At 34.7% G+C, this 18,316-nt stretch overlaps 1 protein-coding gene across 10 annotated transcripts in view; it reads left to right on the top strand.

Annotated features, from left to right (window-relative positions):
- Nucleotides 1-18,316, top strand: part of PEAK1 (pseudopodium enriched atypical kinase 1) — a 304,440-nt gene that overhangs the window by 135,477 nt on the left and 150,647 nt on the right. For 7 of the 10 annotated variants that reach the window (XM_060096958.1, XM_060096963.1, XM_060096957.1 and 4 more), the window contains 2 exons: nucleotides 2,701-2,782; nucleotides 10,535-10,719. The exons of 1 other annotated variant lie outside the window; for it this stretch is intronic. The gene's annotated coding sequence lies outside the window, so the exon portion shown is untranslated. The remainder of the gene's footprint in view (nucleotides 1-2,700; nucleotides 2,783-10,534; nucleotides 10,720-18,316) is intronic. 2 more of the 10 variants (XM_060096962.1, XM_060096959.1) reach the window with 1 other exon arrangement.

The following is an 18,316-nucleotide window of genomic DNA, read 5'->3' as shown; positions in this document are numbered from 1 at the left end:
TGTATGGCTACATTCGTGAGTTTATATCTGCTGTTTACTATCCCTCCAGTCTTGTCTTACACGTCTCCTCTAAATGTGTCCATTTCCATCTCTGTTTTACTCACTCAAATTCTTTAATTTCCTTTCTTCAACAATCTGAACTATTACTCCTCGTATCCCTAGATCAAGACTTTTTTCCAAAGAAACACTGAAATCCATCTAGTTGCCCTTCTCACTGGCTTGATATGTATAAATTATTTGCTGTTTGTTGTTAGTTTGCTTCGTTTCAGTTCAGTTTAACAAATATCTCCTGAGTGCTTGTTGTGATAATGTGTGAGCTTGGTGGGGTAGGGAAGTATACTCTGGAGGCTTCCCAGAGAAGATGATCTTGGACCTGAATCTTGAAGAACAAGTAAGAATTTCCTATTCGTGGAAGAAGTGTAAGTTTATATCGACAAAGAGAACAGCGTGAAGCTTGACAAATAGTTCAGTATGGCCATAGTGTGATGAAGTGGGAGACAGGAAATGAAGCTGAAGATATAGGCATGAGCCAGGTCATTGAGGACTTTATATGTCATACTTGGGCATTTATTTTTTGGGTGAACTTGGACTTTATTCTGTGGGTAATAGATAGCTATTGAAGGGTTTGACATACGGTGTGGCAAGATTTTCATTTTAGAATGATCATTTTGGCGGGAGTATGGTAAATGATTTTGAGGTAGGGTAAGAGTAGAGGTGGGTAGACCAGTTAGATTACTGATTTGGTTATATTGAGAGATAATGCCCTGGGTTTGGATACTATTAATAGGGATGAATTGAGGACATAGACATGGAAAGTGTTTAGAGTAGAAATGAATCAGACATTTAAAGTGATTGGTGAAATGTGAGATTACCATTGGACTTTGATTTGAGTGTCTAAGTGGCTGTTAATAACTATAGCAGGGAATTTAAAGAAGGAATAGATGTTAGGAAAAGTTTTTAATGTATTTTACCTATGGTACTTTCAGGTGGAAACATACAGAAGACAACAAGATATAGGAGTCTGATGCTCAGGTGAAAGGTCAGGATTAGAGGTATTCAGGTGAGGGTCCTCTCAGTCCTGGTGGGAGTACAGAGAATATGGGTAGAGTATGAAGTGGGCAGAAAGCTGAGCCCTGAGGGGAAATGAAAAAGGAACCCAAGAAGGAAACAGAGAAGGAAAAAAGCTCTGTGTCTTTGCCTAGTTTCCCTTGAAAGGAGGACAACTTTATCCTTTTTGTATCCTCGGTAACACCTTGAATAATATAGTATAGATACTCAGTAAATGTTTGCTAGTTATTTTGTTTAGCTGGAAAGCATCTCATTTACTTTGAGATTTTATTTAATATTTTACCCAATTCCATGACTTGACAAGAAATATTTTAAAATTCATATCACTTCATGAACACCTACTATGTACCTAGGCACTGTGTTAAATACTTTATACATGTTATCAGATTTTATCCTTAAAATAATCCTACAAGGGTAGGTTTTATTATTTCCATTTTGTTTTGAAGAACCTGAGGATAAGAAAGATTAAATGACTTGATCAACTTTTTCACATGTCCAAATTTCATTTTCTTAACCATCAATGATGATCTATTATGTGTTTAGACCAAATGACCATTTGAAAGTCAATTCTGGTTCCATTGTGATAATTACTGTGACCCAAAGGCACTGATTTATACTAAATTCTGCACTGTCAGTCTTATGTGGATTAGTATGGTAGTTGGACACCTCTCTGTTCCTGAGTGCAGTAAGGCTTTACCTAATTCTTTTTAACTTTCTGGGGGACTATTTTTTCATTCTTCTATTAGTAGTTTGCATTAGATGACTGCTAAATTGCTTAAGGTTCTAAAATCCTATAAGTCCATTATTTTGAAAAACTCAAAAACAGAGGTTGCTTAGTGTCTGCTAACAGGTTTTAGAGATCTATAGGATAATGACTGTGTTTCATGACTCTGCTAAAATTATATGCAAAATTTGATGCATGTATGTGCATATTTCTGGGCATCAATTCATAGCTTTCATCAGATTCTCATAGTTGTGTATACCTCATCACTCACCCTTCACTCAAAAGATTAAGTATAGCTCTAGAAGTATTTTTGCATACTGTAATAAACTACAGTGCTTTGTGCAATCCTTTTCTGAGTAGTTTAAGTCATCTTTAACAAAGCATTGTTATTCATTGAAAGTAATTTTTGAGGTAAGGTTACTTTTTGGCTATTTAGACCTGTAGTATTTTCTAAAGTAAAACACCTCTTGGTTATTTTATCTCTTAAAAACAAGTCCATTAAATAGAATGAGTATTGGCTTACGGTAAGTACTGTCTTATGGTAAATTTTATTTTATTTTATTTTTTAGCATCTTTATTGGAGTATAATTGCTTTACAATGGTGTGTTAGTTTCTGCTTTATAACAAAGTGAATCAGCTATACATATACATATATCCCCATATCTCTTCCCTCTTTCGTCTCCCTCCCACCCTCCCTATCCCACCCCTCTAGGTGGTCACAAAGCACCGAGCTGATCTCCCTGTGCTATGTGGCTGCTTCCCACTAGCTATCTATTTTACATTTGGTAGTATATGTATGTCCATGCCACTCTCTCACTTCGTTATGGTAAATTTTAAAATGCTCAGTTTTAAAGTGTGAGTCAAATGACCTTCACTAATAAACATTCCCCACTTTGCTCTTCCTGTAGGAAAAGAATATTTGAGGTCCATTCCTCAGGAAAGAAAAGGAAGCAATGACATAATGCCTAGAGTTGGTGCCAGTTAAACTGGGTTTGTACTTTTTCTTTTCTTAATGTAACACATTTATTCTAATCTTGAATCTCTTTTTTTTTCAATCTCCTGCCTTATTCCAACAGCAGAACTTATAATTTTGAACTTTGCCTTAGTATGGAAGAGACAAAGATGAATAAGATAGACCCCTTTCTAGGTATTTGTGATGTCTTTTAATATGAACAACAGAATCATAAAAAGCTAGATAAAAGTCACATTTTCAGATAAGAAGCTTGAGAGGTCTTGCTCAAGGTAAAAAGCTATTAGATAGTCAGACAAGGATTCACACTCAGATTTGTTGACTCCAAACCCCATTTGCCTTCCATTTTGTCACACTGCTCCTCATTTTATTTAGGTTTAGTTGTACAATTGCTTATAACTGAAGTTGAGGACCAGGACCCCATATATTTAATTTAATAAATATTTCTGATAAAGTAAAAGGAGAGGAAACAGTCTCTATTCTCCTAAAGTTTAGAAGATTAGAGAAGGAAACTAATATTTGTAGAGCACTTAGTATGTGCCAGACACTGTCATAGGGTCTTAACATGAGCTAGATCATTTAATTCACAACAGCCAGGTGACATACTTGGTATTATCCCTGTTTTAAAGAAACAGGAAGAGACTGAAGCTCAGAAAAATAAATTGCCTCAAATCACATAGCTAGGAAGTAACAAAAGCAGAATTAAAACTCTGTACTGTGAAAGGTTAGGTAGGATTTACATCATGCCTATTGACTTAAAATTGAATATCACACAAACCAACTGAATAGCTGGACAGTTTGATCTAAGCTCCTTTTGCTATTAGTGACATTTGTAAACATTCTTAATTGGACTATTAATAGTTAAGTCATCTTCACCAGAGTAATATTCACATTTTCTTAATAAGCTTTTCATTGTAATCTGTTTGTAAAGATAACTGTTTAAGCTGTGGTGAAGAGAGAGTTTAAATTCACAAAATAGTGAACAACATCACATGATAGAAAGGATGTTGAGGTGGGAGTCAGGTCTGAGTCCTTCTACTCCCAACTTTCCTACTGACTTATGTGATCTGCCAGTCTCTTAGCCTGCTTTTGGACTCATTTTGTGAGATGAGAAGGTTGAGTTAATTGTTCCCTAAGTCTCTTACAACTATGAAATTATCCCAAGAGTAAGTAGATTTTTTAATGTGATTCATATGTAAATATCAAAGACTTTTTAGAGATGAGACGTCTTTAGAGATCACCTAACTGAATCCTCCTATATGATAGATGAAGAAACTGAGACCCTTACATTTGTATGACACTTTAAACATCCAAAGCTCTTTCACATACATTAATCTCATACAAGCTTCACCACAATCTTGTGGATTAAATATCATCATCATCTTTGTACAGATGAGCAATTGAATTGGTCTAGGGTCACATAGCTGAGCCTAAACTAAATGACTGACTGTCAACCTAAAGTTTGCCATGTTTCCTTGCTTTAGTGGGATTAATTACATCTTTGTGATGAAGTCCTATTGTGGGAGAAAGTGAGAATTCAGTGATTTATGAAACAAATCCAAGCAGGGAAAAGAAACATTCCCTAGTATAAAAGTAGTAATGACTACAGCAGTATAAATAGCAGAAACAAAGAGGGAAGGAGGGGGGCAAAAACTAGGGTCTACAAGTTGATTTAATATTTGTTTTCATTTATTCCTGGATTAGGATTAGGTATAATTGACTTTTAGTATTTTTGTGTTTATCAATAGTGTACTATTTGAATTGTTTTATCCTCAACAAAGTATTGATAATTCAAAGAGAAACCATACTTCATAATAAAGTACTTGTAAATTGTAGATGAGCTAAGGAGAACTTAAGACAGTTAATTCAAAAGGATATAAGACAAACGAACAAATACGTGTAGGAAGCTAAATTTTACACGAAATTATTTAATTATTTCATTGCCTTTAGTGATGTGAACTCAATTTTCTTTCCTATTTCCACTCTGTAGCTGTGGAAACATTAACTGTCCCCATGCCAGTGATCCTGCTGTGCAGAACAACAAATTGCTTTACCTTGGTAGCTTTCTGTAAATAATATGTATTTTTTTAATTGGAAAGAAAATTATCTTAAAACTAGAATATGGATGTTAGCAGTTATTCATTTACAGTCTTGACCCCCAATTTTCCTTCCTTTAAAAGGAGGTGATTTTCTAGATTACATGATGTGATGGTGCTTTCTCTGTGGATATGAAAATTCGGTCATTAATAAAATTTCTATTTTTATTCTATATTAAAGTTTTTTATAAACTATAAACTATATTCTATAGAACTAATAAATGGAAGGAGGATCTTCCATATGTTTCTAATCAAATAAAACAATAAAAGATGGAATAGGTACACAACAAAATTGAAAGCAACAGTGTAAGATTTGACTTAAATTAGAGAAGAAAAATGTTTTTCCTAAAGTCTTTCTTCCTTAAGAGAATTTTAAAGATTCTTTTGCCCTGTTGGCTGACGTTTCTTCCACATGCCCTTCCCTACAGAGCCCCACCTCGCAACCAGCTCCCATTCTAATGTCATCAGATCCATGGTATCCAGGGAAATGGCATTTGAGGAAAACTTGAATAGACTGGTCTTTAGTTCTCAGTTTTGAATCTGGCCTCAAAATATGCGCAAGGGTTTTTTCAACCACTGCTTTTAAAGCTCTTTAAAGGAAAAAATCAAAAGGCCACGTCACAGTAGTTGATATTTAGTTTTTGTTTTGAGATAACTCAAGAGCTAGTCTCCTGGAAACTTTAAACACCTGACATAAACAGTTTTTTTTTTACTGAATTGTACCTATTATAATATGACTATCTTGCTTACCCAGACTACAGTGAGTTTTAAGGGCTACAGTTAGCTTTTCATTGGCCAGCTGTGATTTAGTGGTCATAATAAAGTTATGATATTGAGCTGAGGACGTAGAATTTTTTTAAGTGATTGGGCTTTTTTTTTTTTTTTCTCCTGTGATTTTTGAGTTTCCCTTGTTTGGCTTTAGGGTTAAAGAGCCAGGCTTCCAGGATGGTGCCTCATTCATTTTGAAACATTCCCTCAGTATACCAGTAGTTCAGAAGACATGGGTTCAATACATTAAGCCTTTTAATTTTTTATAAAACTACTTCTATAGAGAAATTGTTGAAACACTTTTTTTTCCAAGTCTTGTTTACAAATTTGGTAGCACTAAATAAAATGTTCTGCCAGGAGATTGATTCAGTATTAATATATCAATAGATTTGCTTTTTTGTATGGGGTTTATTTTCTCTACCAGGGTACTTTCTAAGAATGAGATAAGTTCTAAATAGATGTATGGAAATTTGAGGAACTCTCAGATCCTTTTCAATGTCATCTTCAGTAAATCTAAGGATGGCAGTGAGGGAAATACAGAGATGTTGGTTTGTGTGTGTGTGTGTGTATGTATGTGTGTTTGCATGTGTGGTCTCAACACTGGGGAGATGCAATAAACTTAGATTTGCAGCTTCCTTCTTAAAGGTTAACATGACAGTGGAGTTATAAGGAAATACTGATTAGTTTTCCTTTTCCAAATGTATTGCTATTTAACAGTTATATGTAGCTCAGGACTTATTTTATATCTTAGTATGTACTTTAAAGAATTAAATGAATGATTCATATTTTTTAAAAAAGAAATGTAGGTGATAAAGGAGAGTAACAGAATCAGTTGGCCTACATTTGTATTATCAGTTCATCTGTAGTTGCCTGGTTATTTGGATTTATCAGAGAAAAATAGTATCAAGCAAGTATAGTTAATGGAATATTTGTTGGCATATATATATATGCCACTTTTATTTTTCTTATTTCTCAAAGTGAGAAGATTGGATGATTTTTATAAGTATTCAAAAATTATTCTGTTGGATGTAATTGAGAGTGTTGTTGAAATAGATACTCATTTTTTCTCTAGTCTTATTTCTTTTATGAAACCCCATCTCCCCTGCAAAAAAAATTTAAACCAAAGGCCAATTGGGATTGCAACCAGGGTTTTCTATGAACACTGAATTTGAAATTAAAATTGTATGAATTCCCTTGCTGGCTTTGCTCATTCTTATATAGGAACAGAACATTTCAATATAAGACTTGGTAGTGAGATGTTGCTAATCTGCAGGTCTTCTACAGGAGATATGAAGGATTGTAAGAGATTTGGAGAACTGCAGATTTTCCATACAGGTTAAAAAAAAAAAAGTACTTTATTCTATTGAGTGAAACCATTTAAAGTGGCTTACTTTCTCTTTTCCAGTAATGCCAATACCACATGTCTTATAAAATTAAAAATAGCAGGTATCATTTTTCCAGCATGAATACTGGTTCACAGACTTTTTAAAAGCAAAATATAGAGAAGGTCTGATGTGATAAAGAGAATAGAAATCTTGTATAGCCCATATAGTCTGTCATCTACTCAAAGCTAGTAACTAAGGTCAGACATTAAGAGCCCATAAAAAGATCACAGAAATCCAATAGCAGAGAATATTGAAAGCCAGCCTGCACTGTCTGAAGCAAGATTATAGAATCCGCTTGAGTGCGTAGAAATATTTTATGTTCCTTATTAATTCTGAGGTAATACAAACTTAACAGAAGCATGGAATAGGAATAGGTTTTAGAATAAGAATAAGCTTTAGAGATCATTTAATTATTTCCTTTCATTTTACAAAGAGAAACCAAGGATTAGGGGGTAAATTACTTACTCAGCACCAACTAGGTAGTGACAGTAGTAGGAGTAGAATACAGCTCACCCTTGAATAACAGAGGGGTTGATCCAGGTGTCATTTATAGTCAGCCCTCTGTATCTCCATTTCTTCCACATCCACGGATTCAACCAACCATGGACCATGTAGTACTGAAAAGTATTGAGTATTGAATTTAGTATTAAAAAATATCTGCATGTAAGTGGACCCATGCCGTTCAAACTAACATTGTTCAAGGTTCAACTCTACTCTTATCTATCAAATAATTGAAGATGGGACTTAAAAGCTGCGATGGGAAATGATGGTTTTTATTATTGTTGTTTTAAATTTCTACATACAGTAAAATTTACTTTTTTATTAGTTCTGTGAGCTTTAACACATGTACAGATCCATGTAAAACTACTGCTACAAACAGGATACAGGTAGACCCATCACCCCAGAATACTTCAAACTGTCCCTTTTTGTTCAAAACCTCTACCTACATTTAAGCCCTAGCAACTACTGATCATCTTAGTTTTGCCTATTCCAGAATGTTGTATAAATGGAACTGTTCACTATGAGCTCTTTTGTGTGTGGCTTCTTTCTCTCAGCTTAATATTTTTGAGATTCATCCATGTTGTGCGTATAGTGGTTTATTCTTTTTTTAATTTATGAGTAGTATTCCATTGTACAACTACATAACCATTTGTTTAGTCAGTCACCTGTTAATGAACATTTGAGTTGTTTCCAGGTTTTAGCTATTATGAATAAAGCTGTTATGATCATTTTTTTAAAGAGAAAAGGAAAAAATGTTATTCATACATATTATAGGGACCCCAATAGTGAGCTCCTAAAGTATTCACAAAGGTAATTCACTTCATACTTTGAAATAATTATAGATTCACAGGAAGTTGCAAAGATAGTACCATACAGAGATGTCCCCTGTACCATTCACCCAGTTTCTCCTATTAGTTGCATCTTATATAACTATAGAATAATAATACCAAAATCAAGAAATTGATATTGATATAAAGTGAATAATAGTTCTTTGGCATTTTATCACATGTGTACATTCATGTAACCAAGACTGCAATCTCACCAGAAAGATTTCCCTCCTTCTGTCCCTTTATAGTCACACACACACACACACACACACACACGCACGCACACACACCCTCCTCTCGACCACCCTTTAGCCCTGGAAACCACTAATCTGTTATCCGTCTCTATAATCTTGTCATTTCAAGAATGTCATAGAAATGGAATGATATAGTATATATATAAACTTTGAGATTGGCTATTTTCATTTAGCATAATGCCCTTGAGATCCACCCAAATTGTGGTGTGTTCATTCCTTTTTATTGCTGATTTAGTATATTTCATGGTATAGATGTACCACAATTTGTTTAATAATTCACCTATTGTAGGGCATTTTAGTTGTTTCCAGTTTGGGTCTGTTGCTAATAAAGGTAATTATTGATATGTTAAGAAACAATAAGTTTGCCATTTAATTTTTTGTTTTCTGTTTGTTTCCTCTTTTTCATTTCTTTTTTCCTTTTCCTGCTTTCCTGTGGGTTACTTGAATACTTTTTAGAATTCCATGTTGATTTACTATAGTGTTTTAAAATGTATTTCTTTGTATAACTTTTTCATCATTGCTCTAGATATTACATTGTATATTTATAACAGATCACAGTCTCCTGTACCACAGTACCACTGGCACTGCTACATTTTACTACTTCAGGCAAAGTGTAGAACCCTTACCTTCCTTTAGTTTCTTTATCCTCCCTCATTTAATTAATATTTTAATGTGTAGATGTATTATTTATAGGTGTATATTATATGCATGCATACATATATTTTATATGTACTTGTTTTAAGTATTTCCTTTACATACATTGTGAACCATATCAGACAGTGTTATAATTTTTGCTTAAACAGTCAGACATAATTTGGAAGACAAGAGGAGAAGAACTCTTACTGTATGTATCCATATTTTTACTCTTTTTGGCCTTCTTCCTGATGTTCCAAGATTCCATCTTTTTTCATTCCCTTTCTATTTAGAGAACTTTCTTTATCCATTCTTTTAGGGCAAGTCTACTAGCAATAAATTCTCTTAGCTTTCCTTTATCTAAGAATATGTTGATTTTCTCTTCATTCCTTAAGGATATTTTTCTGGAGGAAAAATTCTGGGTTGACAGTTCTTTTTCTTTCAGCACCTGAAAAAGATTGTGCCAGTTCCTTCTGACCTCTATAGCTTTTTATGAGAAATCCACTGATAGTCAATTGGTTTTCCCCTGTAGGTAAAGGATCATTTCTCTTGCTGCTTTTAAGATTTTTTCATTGTCTTTAGTTTTCAGAAATTTGACTATTGTACGTCTTGGTGTGGATTTCTATGGATTGATGCTGTCTGAGATTTGTTCAGCTTCTCAAATCTATAGGTTTATGTCTTTTGCCAAATTTGGGAAACATTTTTCAACCATATTTTTTCCAATATTTTTTCAGCCCTACCCTTTTTCTCCTCTACTTCCAAGACTCTGATGACATGAATGTTGGATCTTTTGTTATAATTTCACAGCACCCTGAAGCTCTGTTCATTTGTATTCAGTCTATGTCTTTTGTTATTTAGATTGCATAACTTCTATTGTTTTATCTTTTAGTTCACTGATTCTTTCTGCTGTCCCCTCCATTCTCCTGTTTAGCCCATGAGTTGGCTTTTTAATTTCAGTTATTATAATTTCAGTTATTTAATTTTATTCTTTGTATCTTCTATTTCTTTGCTAAGACCTTCTGTTTCTTAGACTTTCTATTTTTCATTTGTTTCCAGTGTGTTGTCTCACTTAAAAATTCTCATTGAAGCATTTTATTGTGGCTGCTTTAAAATCCTTGTGAGATAATTCTTAAATATATGTCATCTTGGTATTGGCATCCATTGTCTTTTCTCATTCATGTTGAGGTTTTCCTGATTTGGGGTATGATGAGTGGTTTTCAGTTAAAACCTGAACATTTTGGGTATTGTGTCATGAGACTTTATATTTTATATCAATTTAGCAGGCCTCTTTTGATGCTTCCCTGCCAGGGTGAAAGGGTGCTGCCTCATTATTGCCACCTAGAAGTATAAGTTCAGAGTCCCACTTACCCTCCATTGACATCTGGGGAGGAGACGGCTGTACTTCTTGGCAGGGGTGGAAGTTCCAGCTCCCCACTCTAATGACACCAACCCTGCTGAGTAAATACTTCGGAGTGGAATTGTTGGGTTATATGGTAAGTTTTGTTCAACTTTCAAAGAAGGTGTCAAACTTTTTTAAAGTGGTGGTAAAATTTTACATACCTACCAGCAATGTGTGAACATTTCAGATGTTCTAAATTAATGTTATCCTATAGAACTTTCTGCAATAATGAAAATGTTCTATATCAGCACTGTCCAATACTGTAACCACTAGCCACATGTGGCTGTTGAGCAGGTGAAATATGGCTAGTACATCTGAGGAAGTGAATTTTTTATTTTATTCAGTTTATCAAATTAAATTTAAATGGCTACATGTGGCTAGTGGCTACTGTATTAGAAGGTGAATCAGTGCAGCTTCTACAGCCTCACCAGTATTTAGGCACCACAGCTGTACGTCCTCACCAATATTTAGAATTGTCAGTCTTTCTAAATTTAGCCATTTAATGAGTATGAAATGGTATCTTGTGGTTTTAATCATTTAATGTAATTATTGGCCACTTAATTTTGTGTGTGTGTGTGTGGTACGTGGGCTTCTCACTGTTGTGGCCTCTCCCATTGCGGAGCACAGACTCTGGACACGCAGGCTCAGCGGCCATGGCTCACGGGCCCAGCCGCTCTGTGGCATGTGGGATCTTCCCGGACCGGGGCACAAACCCATGTCCCCTGCATCGGCAGGTGGACTCTCAACCACTGTGCCACCAGGGAAGCCCTGGCCACTTAATTTTTATAATGATTTTTTGAAATGCAATTATTTTTGTTTGTTGACTTTTTTAAAAATTATTTATTTATTTTGACTGTGCTGGGTCTTAGTTGGATCATGCAGGATCTTTAGTTGCAGCATGTGGGTTTCTTAGTTGTGGCATGTGGACCCTTAGTTGTGGCATGCATGCAGGATCTAGTTCCCTGACCAAGGATCGAACCCAGGCCCCCTGCATTGGGAGTGTAGAGTCTTACCCACTGGACCACCAGGAAAGTCCCTATAATGATGTTTTTAAAACAGCAGAAGTTTTTAATTTTGATAAAGTATGGTTTATCAGGTGACTGTTTCTGTATTTCTATTTTTTTTCATGGTTCATGCTTTTGAATCTTTGCCTATCCTAAGGTCATAAAAACTTTTCCCTGTTTTCTTCTTGAAGCTTTATAGTTTTGTTTTACATTCTACTCTTAGGTTTATGATGTATTTTCACTTAGTATTTTTACATATACAAAATCCTGTCATATAAAAGCAAAATTCATTTTTATTCCATATGAATATCCAGTTGTTTCAGCAACACTTGTTGAGAATATTTTCTTTCCGCATTGAGTTACCATGGCACTTTTAAAAATTAATTGACCAAGTATTTTATAGTCTATTTTTGGATTCTCTGTTCAGTTCCAGTTTTCTATATGTTATCATTAGGCTATTACCAAACTATATGGATTGTTGTAAGTTAATGTTAACTCTAGAAATCAGGTATCGTAAGTATTCCTACTTTGTTCTTCATTTTCAAAATTACTTTAATTATTCTGTTCATTTGGGTATTCATATACATTTTAGAATCAGCTTGTACATTTCTACAAAAAAAAAACCCGGGATTTTGATTTAGATCGAATTGAATGAGTAGATGAATTTGCGAAGAATTGCCATATTAACAATTTTGAATCTTCCAATACATGACAATGTTATATATTTTCATTTATTTCAGTTTGCTGTAATTTGTCTTAGCTTTGTTTTGTAGCTTTCATTTTATAGGTCGTACACATATTTTGTTAGGGATAAACTCAGGTATTTAATTTTGTTTAATGCTATTATAATGGCATTTAAAAGTTTTAAAATTTCTAGTTGTTTGTTGATATAGAAATACAATGGATATATGTATATTGAACACAAGTTCTACAGTCTTGCTGAAATCACTGTATAGTTTGTAGACGCCTTAGGATTTTCTGTGTAAATAATTTTGTCTCCTGTAAATAAAGACATTTTAACTTCTTCCTTTCCCATCTTTATGCTTTTCATTTCTTTTTTGTGCCTCTGTATAGCTATGATCTCCAGTATAATGTTGAACAGAACATTTATTATTTATTTTTATGTCAGTATTTTACAGATGCCCTTTATCAAATGGTAGTTCTTTTCCATTCTGAGTTTTCTGAAGTTTCTATTATGAATATGTGTTGAAATTTATTAAATATTTTTTCTCTATTGAGAGGATTATATTGTTTTTCTCCTCTATTCTGTTAATATAGTTAATAACATTGATTTTTTAAATGTAAAATCAACCTTGTATTTCTTCTTATATGTTGCTGAATTTGATTTTGCTATTTTGTTGAAGATTTTTGCAAGTATGTTTATGAGAGTTGAAGATTTTTGCAAGTATGTTTATGAGAGATATTGGTGTGTAGTTTTCTCATAATGTCTTTTTCTGGTTTTGGAATCAATCTAATGCTGACCCTATAAAATCAGTTAAGAAATGTGTCCTCTACTTTCTGGGAGAATTTATGTAGGATTTGTATTGCTTCTGTCTTTATATGTTAGATAGGATTTACAATGAAGCATTGGGGACTGGAGTTTACTTTGTGGGAATATTTTAAATTACAAATTCAATTTCTTTAATAGATATAGTGTTATTTGGGTTATGTATTATTTCCTGAGTCATTATGGTAATCTGTGTCTTTTAAGGAATTTGTTCATTTCATCATAGTTGTCAAATTTATTGAGATAAAAGCATTCATAGAGACTTCCCTGGTGGCGCAGTGGTTAAGAATCCGCCTGCCAATGCAGGGGATGCGGGTTCGAGCCCTGATCCGGGAAGATCCCACATGCCACGGAGCAGCTAAGCCCGTGCACCACAACTACTGAGACTGAGCTCTAGAGCTCGCGAGCCACAACTACTGAGCCCACAAGCCACAACTACTGAAGTCCACGTGCCTAGAGCCCGTGCTCCACAACAAGAGAAGCCACGGCAATGAGAAGCCCGTGCACAGCAACAAAGACCCAACACAGCCAAAAATAAATAAATAAATAACTTAATTTAAAGAAAATCATACATAAATGGTCTCTTGTTCTTTTAATATTTGTAGACTCTTTAGTAACGTTTCCCCTTTCGTTCCTAATATTGCTGATTTCTGTCTTTTCTCATTCAGTCTAGTTAGAGGTCTGTCAATTTCACTAATTCTTTTTTTCAAAGAACCTGTTTTTGGTTTCATTGATATTTCTCTGTTTTTCAGCTATCTATTTCATTGGTTTCTATTCTTTGTTAATTTGTAACTATGTACTTATTTGGTTTAATTTCTAGCCTCTTATGATGGTAGCTTAGATAATTGTTTTTAGGTCTTTTCTGCCTAATATATGCATAGAAAACTGTAAATTTCCTCAAAGCACCTTGTTAGCTGCATCAAAAATTTTGATAGGTTAGGTTTCATTTCAAAGTATTTTCTAATTTCCCTTGTGATTTCTGGCACTTAGGTTATTTTAGAAGATGTTGTTAAATTTCTAAATGTTTGGGAATTTCCACATATCATTTTGGTTTTTTTTTTTTTTTTTTTTTTTTTTTTTTTTTTTGCAGTACGCGGGCCTCTCACTGTTGTGGCCTCTCCCGTTGCGGAGCACAGGCTCCGGATGCGCAGGCTCAGCGGCCATGGCTCACGGGCCCAGCTGCTCTGCGGCATGTGGGATCTTCCTGGACTGGGGCACGAACCCCTGTCCCCTGCATCGGCAGGCGGACTCTCAACCACTGCGCCACCAGGGAAGCCCCTCATTTTGGTTTTGATTTCTAATTTAATCCCACTGTGCTAAGGGAATATACTATGTGTAGTTTCAGTTTTTTAAAATTTGTTAAGACTTATTCCTGGTTCAGCAGATGGGCTATCTTGGTAAGTGTTTCATGGGCAGTATAAAAGTTTATATTTTGCTGTTGTTGGTTGAAATGTTCTATAAACATCAATTCAGTTGATAGTGCTGTTTGAGTCTTCTTTATCTTTGCTGGACTTTCAGTGTACCTGTTCTTTTCAGGGAGGAGTGTTGATGTCTCCAGTTGTTTTGGGTGCTTGTTTGTTTCTCCCCTCAGTTCTGTCAGTTTATGTTTAATGTATTTTGTAGTTCTGGTATTATGTACATATACATTTAGAATTATTCCATCTTCCAAATGAAGTGATCCCTTGATCATTATGAAATATCCCTCATCATCTCTGATACTATTTTTCTCTTGTGTTCTATCTTCTCTGATATAAATGTGGCTATTTCTTAAGATTTTGGTTTGCATGGTGTATATTCTATCCTTTTATTTTTTAACTATTTCCTTATTTTAGTGTGAGATTCTCATAGCATATATTTGGTCTTGCTTTTTTAATCTGTCTTTTAATTGGAGTATTGAGGTAATTTACATTTAATCTGTATATTAATGTGGTTAGGTTTAAATCTACCATCTTTGCTCTTCATTTTCTATTAACAATTCCTTTGAATTTAATTTTACTTTGGGATTCCATTTAATCTTCTCTATTAGTTTTTTCCTTTATTGACTTATTCTTTTTTCTACCTTTTTATTTACTTATTTTAGTGGTTGCTCTAGGATTTATAATATTCCTATTATTGCATTCTATCAAATAATTTTATACCATCTCATATAATGTAATACATTTATAACAGTATTATTCCTTTGTCTCACAGTCATCTTTTTCTCTCTGAACTTCATTTTGGCTAGATTATATTGCTCTGTCTTCAAGTTCACTGATTTCTTTTTTTCTGCAGTGCTTATCTCATCCAGTGAAATTTTCACTTCAGATATTATATATATATATATTTTATCTCTAGAAGTTCTATTTGGGTCTTTTTGAAAATTCTCCGTTTATCTCTTCCCTGTACTCCTGTTTTCATTTATATGGAGCATATTTATAACACCCTTTCAATGTCTTTGCCTGTTAATTCCACCATGTCTGTCATTTCTGGGTCTCTCTGTGTTGACAGATGTTTTTCTGGTATGGGCCACATTTTCCTACATCTTTGTATGTCCAGTAATTTTTAATTAAATGTCAGGTATTTGTGAATTTTACATGTTGAGTTCTTGATTTTGTAGTATTTTTTTTAAAGTGTACTGGACTTTTTCCTAATAGGCATTTTAAATTGCATATTAGTTTGATACTTTCTAGGCTTTCTAGGCTTCCAAGCACCTTTCAGGAGGGTCTAGAGGAACTTTTATTTTAGGGCTACTTTTCCCCTGCTTCTGCACGTGGCCCTTCTGGGGTCATTACTGATAGCCTTGTACATTCAGTGAGGTTTTTCCCCTCTTGCTGGAGGGAACTTGTTGAAATATTGGCCCCTTGTCAGCTCTGTGAATCCTTTGTCTTAGAACTCCCTGGTAACTTTTTTCCTTAGAAGTTCTTCTTGGCTGGTCTCAAGAAATTTACCCTGCTCATGTACAGGTTTTTATTTAGCTAAATACTCAAGGGAACCCTCATTTAAATTAGTGGAACACTTTCACTGCTCTCTGGAACTCTACCCCATAAATTCTAGCTATCTTGGCCTCCTTGTACTTTTTTCTCCATCTCCTCACGTCAGCAAGATTGCCAGACTCTGTTTGGGTTCTTCCTCCTGTACTGGAGTAGTAAATTGCTTCCTGGCTGAGAGCCTTGGGTGATGGTAGGGCTCGCCTTATTTGTTTCCCTTTTCTCAGGGATCACAGTCCTGCACTGCCAGTGTCTGAAAATAGTCCTCTCCTATATCTTATACGGTGTTCTAGTTGTTTGCAGTGAGAGGATTACTCTGGACTTTTTACCCTCTCATGCCTTCAGAAGCAGAAGTTGAATCATTCTAGAATGAGTTTTAATGCTAACACCTTTACAAAATTGTGAAGCTCTCAAGCAGTTATTATTTTTTACATAACTTTTAACCATTTATTCACTTTTTCCTCAGTATTGTTATAAAGATCTTGTATCGACTGTAGGAACTATTATTTATTTTTCAATTCAGGGAGCCCATTACAAACTTTAAATCAGAAGCTGACCGAAAGAAAATGATTTATCATACCTAAGAAATCTCACAAATCAGGAAAATGGATTTTCAAGTATACGAAAATTCTCTCAATATTATGGAATAGTCATTTTAAATATAAAATTATTATTTAATATTTCATTAGAAACATGAAAGACTTGGAATGAAATACTTGGAGATAAGGAATAAAATGAACCATTTGACCTAGTGTTAAAATATAAGTCCTATCATTTTAGAGCATAACCATGTGAGTATATGTACTTTATATGAGGAACTGGCAACTGTTATATGGAAAGGGCCGGATAGTGTATATTTTAGACTTTGTGGGCCATACAATCCTTGTTGCACCCACTCAGCTAATTCTTCGTAAAAAAAGCAGCCTTAGATGATACTTTTTTTTTGTGTGTGTGTGTGTGTGTGTGGTACGCGGGCCCCTCACTGTTGTGGCCTCTCCCATTGCGGAGCACAGGCTCCAGACGCGCAGGCTCAGCAGCCATGGCTCACGGGCCTAGCCACTTTGCGGCATGTGGGATCTTCCCGGCCCAGGGCACGAACCCGTGTCCCCTGCGTTGGCAGGCAGACTCTCAACCACTGCACCACCAGGGAATCCCCTTAGATGATACATTTTTAAATGTGCTAGCTATGTTCTGATAAAACTTTATCTATAAAAATGAAATTTGAGTTTCATATAATTTTTATGCCTCAAAATATTTTTCTTCTTTTGATCTTTCTTTCCTGCTATTTAAAAATGTAAAAACTACATTCTTACCTTGCAGGTCATACATAAACAGGTGGCTGGTCAGACTTGGCCCCTGGGTCACAGTTTGACAGTCCCTGCCCTATGTGAATAAAAAGCTCCCAAGTAAGCAGTAGGATTCCTGTTGGACTGTTGTGTTTTCATTCTAAGTAATGCTTTTACTTAGGTAACTAAATAAATAGTTCCCTACTATTAAATTAAATAGCAAAGTAAATAAGATCACACAGTACTGAGCCTATAGGGCTTTGATAGATTTTAAAATGTCAAAGGTTATATCAGAGTTTCCTCAGTTAATGGGGAATTGGGACTAATGTCCAGTTTATCTTACTCTCAAACTGGCACCTTTTCTCTTTTTAATTATGCAAGGTTAAATTCCTTCCTTCCTATTTTGTTTCAATATGCCTATCTTATTAATGTTTAAAAATTAGCATATATGTATCCTAAATTTATTTATTTTGTGATGAAGTTGCCCTGGTACTCATAAACAAAATGTCCCTCCCACCCCCCACCAGCATTATATCATTTTTAACTTCATGCTGTCCCTACTTACAGGATCTAGGGATTTTTCTTCTTAGTTCACAATTCTGAGAATACAGCCTCTTCTCTTCATCATCTTTGCTTCTGGATTGTCTTCCGCATAACCCTGTTAGCCAGTTAGAACACAAAACACATTTCAAAGCATATTCTCTTTTTTCTACCTGTTGTAGCTTAGCATACTAGTCAGGCCCCTCTTAGAATACTCAGAATTTGTCTAATATGTACAGCAGTGTCGATATATACAGTCTATGATTTTGTTTGGTGTTATGTTCACACAGTTAATTCAAGCCACACTTGAATGATTATGTAGTTCGTATTCTCTAATCATAAGTGTATTTTCCTTCCTTAAGATATATAACTGAAGTTGTTCTTTGGC

Source organism: Mesoplodon densirostris, chromosome 4, assembly GCF_025265405.1.
Source record: "Mesoplodon densirostris isolate mMesDen1 chromosome 4, mMesDen1 primary haplotype, whole genome shotgun sequence".
Classification (NCBI taxonomy): domain Eukaryota; kingdom Metazoa; phylum Chordata; class Mammalia; order Artiodactyla; family Ziphiidae; genus Mesoplodon; species Mesoplodon densirostris.
The sequence above is the reverse complement of the archived record's forward strand: the minus strand, read 5'-3'. Positions and strand labels throughout refer to the sequence as shown.